The following is a 6774-nucleotide window of genomic DNA, read 5'->3' as shown; positions in this document are numbered from 1 at the left end:
AATTGTGTTTGTGTCAATGTAGATTTAATCATGGATATTACTATTCACTACACACGAGATGTAACCTCTGCTCGAAAGTGTCATGCCTTATCTAGGATTCTTAATTCGCTATGTTTACGTTTTCTTTTATAGAAAATATCCTATAAAAAAAATTATTATGATGTCAAAGTTGATAAGAATTTCATAAAAAAGAACCATAAAATTGAAGAAAAAATGGACCTAAAATTCAAAAGCTGCAAGTTAAAAAACCCTAAAATGACAAAAACTACTCTAAAATTCAAAAACTATATGTCAAAAAATTATAGAATGACAAATATAAAATAAGGGACTTGAAATTAAAAACCTACACGTGGAAAAGCCTTAAAACGAAAAAAAATAAAAAAGACGGACTTAAAATTTGAAAACTATAAGTCAAAAAACCCAAAAATGATAAAAACTAAAAAGTCATAGAATGACAAACATAAAAAAAACAAACTTAAAATTCAAAAAATAGAACCTTGAAATGAAAAAAATAAAAAATAGACCTGAAATTTGGAAAGTAAACATAAAAAAATTCTAAAATGAGAAACATAAAAAATAGATAACAAATTCAAAAATTACACGCCAAAAAACCTTAGAGTGGCAAACATAAAAAAACTGATCTGAAATTCCAAAACCGTGTGTCCAATTACCCTAGAATCACAAAAACTAAAAATTGATCTAAAATTCAAAAAACTACATGTCAAAAAACTCAAAAATGACAAATACTGAAAAATTGATCTAAAATTTGAAAACTATACATAAAAAAAATAGAGAACGAAAAACATATAAAAACATACTTGAAATTTGAAAACTACATATCAAAAAATCTTAAAACAAAAAAAATATGAAATTTGAAAATTACACGTAAAAAAATCTTAAAATGAAAAAAATTGAAAAACTAATTCGAAATTTGAAAAAAAAACATGTTGGAGAACCCTAAAATGACAAACATAAAAAAATAAACCAAAAATTCAAAAGTTGCACATCGAAACATCCTAGAATGACAAACATGAAAAAATTGACTTCAAATTCCAAAACTATATGTCCAATTACCCTAGAATCACAAAAAGAGAAATATTTATATGAAATTTGAATATTACACGTAAAAAAGCCTAGGAATCACAAAAGTAAAAAAACGAAGTTGAAATTCGAAAACTACATATTGAAAAATCCTAAAATGTGAAAAGCTAGAAATAAAATTCAAAAACTACTATAAAAACCCTAGATTTATAAAATAAATCAATTTACCCCTTTAACATTTTCTAACTCTTCTGCAAGTCCTAAATGTTTAGAAATATTAATTTACCCCTTATGAGTTTCTCTTTCTCACACAAGTCCAAAATGTTTAAAAACTCGCAATTTTTTCCCCTTTAAGAGATCCCATGAGTATCACTATTTAAAAAATCAACATTTTTGCCCCTCCCCTGTGGTTCCTCCATGTTCTCCATGGGATACCATTCCAAACTTGCAATCTCCCCCCTACCAAGGGGTTCCCCTATAGAACCCTTATGTAACTATTGTTTAGAAAATCGCATTTGCCCTCCTCCCTCCTCTGAGATGAAGTTCCCACTTCAAAATCGATAAATGTTTTTACCACAATTTCAGTTTCTAGCTACCATTTCAATAACAAATGATTGTACACCTACTTAAACACAATTGTCGTAAACTAATTCATCCAAAACTAGTAAGAATCAAGCTACAAAATAAATTGTTTAAATCTGAAAGCCCTAAACTAGAAACACCCAAAATCTTACTCTAATTGGTAAAATCTAAACATAAAAATGAATCACAAAACGCACTACAAATTGAAAAAAATAAATAATAAAAAAAGAATGAAGAGAAAGCATATGAGAAAATTGAATCACAAATCACACTACAACTTGTCCTTGTGAAAACAGATATATATATATATATATATATATATATATATATATATATATATATATATTAAAAAAGAAGCAACAATGCACACCAATCTATATAATACGTCGAAGAGGATATGAGTAAAACGCCGAAGAGAAGAGAAGATAAATTTAGTATGAGATAGGAAACTTTAGGTTAGAAAATGTAAAAGATGTGTGAAATTGTTTTTTATTGGATTTCACAATTCTTTTCTTTTAAAAGAAACTTGTTTCCAAGGAAGAAACACATTTCAAAAATTTTCAAATATTCCGAAATGTCCTTAAAACATTTCATACAAGTTTTGGGGCATTTTTGAAAAAGAAAACTTTTTAAAAAAGCAAAATTATACAAAAACATATCGTGGGGTGAGTTTCTATGCTTCCTCGCAACTTTACATCAAACTCGAACATCTTAAATGTGATCATTTAACCCTTAAAAAACTTGAACATTTCTTATCAATTTTTTGGGGTGTAATTGTTATTTTTTAAACTATTAAGGGTAAATTGATATTTTAAAAAAATTCAAAAAGGCCCGTAAACTCTTTTTTCCTAATTTCTAATAACCCCTAAAATTTTCATAAATCCTAATATTTTCAAAAATAATGTTTGCCCCTAATATATGATTATATGACAAGAATACCCTTATAGGAACAAAGAAAGAAAGGATGAGGTTAAAAGAAAATGAAATAAAAGGATTCTTATATAATTTAGATATTTTGGGTTAAATGATAATTTTGAAAATTAATTAGTAAAGATAAAATAATAATTTCACTCCATAATACTTTTGGTTTATTAACAAAGTTTAATTTTGGGTGAAAAAATGTTATTCATGCTTTATTTTGGGTGAGAAAGTACTAGCAATGAAAATGTGTTTTAATGCTAAAACTTGAGGTAGGAAAAATGCAATTCACTCTATTTTAAACTGAACAAAAAATGTGGAAATTGAAAAAAAAAATTATGGCAAATGAAAGGTGGAGCTTGAGAATAACAACAAAGGAAATTGTAATAAACTAAAAGGTGGGGACTAAATGAGAATCTAATAGCTAATAGTGCTCCAAGTGATCGATGGCATGTGCGATGGTGGCCAGAGTCTTCTCCCCTACCTTGGGTCAGTGTTGCAAGAATGCTGTAGTGGGGGGTAAACTGATTTGAAGGTGACTGCTTCTAGTTCTAGAGGTGATAGTTTCCAAATTTGCAAGTGAATGCTTCCTTAATCTTGGTTGGAATCATTTAGATCCAAAGTTTCAACAAGTACTAGTGGCAGTGTGGTGTTGTTGGTGTCAAAAAGTGGTGGTGTTTAATTGAATACAAGAACATTTTTATCCTAAAATGTATATCAATAAGTGTAAAATAGTTACAATATATTTTTAGAATTAATTGTTATTTTAACTTGATAAAAAAGGTATTTTTATTTTGAAAAATTAATGAGTAAGAGTAAAATTATAAGAAAATTAATATTAGGATTAATTTTCTATTATGTGACAAACAAAAACCCCCTTGCATTTAAATTTATCAAAATTCTTATTTCCAAAAATTATTGTGCCATTACATTAATCAAATTAAGTTTTAAAAAAGTTCGTCACTAAAATTTGCACCAAACTTGGGTTGAAAGTCTTACCCCTTAGAGAACAATGATCTACTCATTCTACTTTGAATGGTTAACCGTAATATTGCTCCCTATTCTTTGAAAACATAAAAGAAAAACAAAGAGTTTTAAGTGCTAGAATCTTGGTACAATAAGACTATATTTACCTAGTTTTAAGTATTTAATTTAATAATTAGATAATATGTCATTATGCGATTAAATGATTTTAGTTAATTGTGCTTAAGTATTATTGTGTATGAGAAATTGGGGTTGTACGACCCTATGGGAAGGCCACATGCCCATGTATATATTGGCAAGGGCAAAATAGTATTTTCTCATGTAATGTGTGTGAATTGGCTAAGTATGGTCGACATACACACTCGTATGTGATCAACGAGGGTGATCAATGCATTTGAATATTGGATAACGATTTGTTTCATGGTGATTTCAAAAATTACTATTAATGGGTAATAGCATGCACGCCTGTGTATGGTAGGACACACGATTGTGTATCATACGTTATTGGAAAAATAAAAATAATTACAAATGTGTTTTGCTAAATTCATTCATATTTTTCTAGCGTTCATCAAATAGGTTAAAAAGATTTTTTAGTTCTTAGAGCCTAGGAACCCAAAGAATCACTTAGGGAAGTCGTCTTGCCACGTGTAGAACATTAAGATGTTAGAGGAAAGGTAAGTACAATGTACTTTCCTTGATTAGATTGTGAATGAATTTTGTGGTTTCAATAGTTTGATTGGTGCAATGATTCACATGATTCTGATTATATATGAATGGTAAACTTGTTGACATGGCTATTGTCTTATAATTTAATTGGCAGTATATGAAAAAATTTATATGACACTGTTATTTATTATGAGTTGTGCTGTAAAGTGAGTTGAAATGCTAAATGACATTGTATAGTAGAAAGGTCATAAGACTATAATAGGATGATGCATGATTATATTGATTATGGATGTAATAAGTGACATCTAGTTTGATAATCACCTATTGAGCACAAAAAATCTTATAGTTAGTTAAAATAAAAATGTTGGCAAGGTTTTACATTTTCTTCCCTTAATTATGTGTAAAGATGCTTTTTTGTGTGAAATGGATTTAATGTATAAGACTGATGATTGAAATAATTGAACTATAGTTGGAAAACACAAGAAAACCTTGATTTGAAATTCTAGAGAAATCATGCTACACACCAGTATATGTTTAGACAAAAATAATTCTCATGTACAAGAAACACATTGGCGTGTTAATTTGAGATTAGGTGCATGCCTGTGTGGTATGAGACACATAACCATGTGTCATGCCCCATGTTGCAAGTCCATGTGTATTAGGTGCATCTTGTGTATAAAGGACATACCCTTATGTACAATTGAGGAAATTTAGAATAAAGGTATCAAAAAATAACAATGCTGGTATGAAGTTGTTATGGTTGTATATGAATATGAGAAGGACCATTTTACCCTTTTAGGGATGAATATAAGGAGACAAATGATAAGGCCTTAACAAAGGCTATATTAGATTAATACTGGATAAATATGCGAAATAATGTAAAAGATGGCACAAAGGGTAATTTGGGTGTATTTGATTGTGTAGACAATGACATGGACTCTGATTCTGAGTTGAAAATTGAAAACGATGTAATATAATACTTTGAGCCACCAAGTTGTCTCTAATGTGGTTGTGAAAGTACCAAGTTTAGTCTGTGTGACCTTAACACCTTTGGATAATTATCCACTTGTGTTGGGCACCTTAACATCTAGAATGCTCACGCAGGTATCAACACTAGATGTGTAACACCCAAATTTAGGTATGTCAGTGAACTCTACTTCCAAAATTACCCCTAGAGTTGATTTTATAACTTGTTGTAAAAAGAAATTGCAAAAGATTTATAGAAAACTACTAAATGAGCAATAATTTTCAAAGGGGGTAAAATGATCATTTTATAAAGATTCAAGGGACAAAGTGGGAATTAAAATTGAATGGCACACTTGAAATTATATGGTGGTGCTAAGGGTTTTTGGTAATTGGCTAAGGATAAAATAGTCATTTATGGAAAAGATTAAGGGCAAAATGGTCCAAAAGGCTTATAAACTTATGCCTATTCATCTTCTTCTTCATTTTAGCCGAGAACTCCATGAATTAAACTAAACTTTTCCCTTAAGCAAAATTCATCCAAAAACCTAGCTAAACTACCTAATTTCCAAAGCCTCCAATTATAAAAAGTGTAGATCTATCAATTCTAGTCAGTTCTAATGTAAGAAATTTAATTTTTAAGATATGTCAACTTTAGGGTTTTGATGGATGATTATATTTTTGGTTGATTAAGGTTGTTAGGAAGAAGAAAAGAAGGAGGATAAGCTTAAATCACCAAATTAGCAAAGAAAAGGTAAAAATTTCATACTTTACATACTTGGTTCCCTCGCAACATATTAAAATAATACTCTTGGCTGATCTGATCCAATGTTTGTGGGGTCGATCATTGAATATGGGATTTTATTTGTTCATTGTGATTTGTTAAACCCCAAATGATTGATCTAGCTCAATTAAGGTTCCTTAATACAAAAAAAAAGTATATTCAATCAAATTAATTAATTCCTAATTAGGATATCAGCAACTCTAAAAATACTTAAAAACACAAAGAATATAATGTTTGGAATAAATAAGAAACTAGAGCTAGCTTTTTATACGCATCTTCAAATAGATCCAAAGGTTCAAATCTTTACATATTTATCTAGATAGACGATTAGGATTTACTTTTAAGAAGTAGGCATTGTAATACTGGTCTGATTATATTTTAAGAAAATTACATATTCCTCTTTGGGTGTGAATATTCTAAAAGTTTCTAGAAAAATTCTTGAGTATATTATTTGATATTTTTGGGCCAAGTATGGATCAACAAATTGGTTTCATGCAAACTCCAACTTGGTCTACACATGTCATTCTTCCCACCTAATTATGTTATGCTTTCATTGCAAAGCAATATTGTGAAACTCTCAAATCTTGCTTTTAAACTGTCCTAGTGTATGTTAGGATAAGCCATGCCACTTCATGAGATACTCACAACTTAGATTATTGCCCTACCAAAGAACTATCCTTGTGTTTAGAATGGTCTATTCATCTTTTTTGTGTACGAACGTGACACCAAATGGAACTCATGTGGGCTCGTTTCCATCAGGATCTTCCATGTTTGGATGATATGGCTCAAACAACTCATATTCAAGATTGGGTGAATGTTATATCTTAAGGATAACC

This window comes from Mangifera indica, chromosome 10 (genome assembly GCF_011075055.1).
Source record: "Mangifera indica cultivar Alphonso chromosome 10, CATAS_Mindica_2.1, whole genome shotgun sequence".
NCBI lineage: Eukaryota > Viridiplantae > Streptophyta > Magnoliopsida > Sapindales > Anacardiaceae > Mangifera > Mangifera indica.
This window is presented reverse-complemented; position numbering follows the sequence as displayed.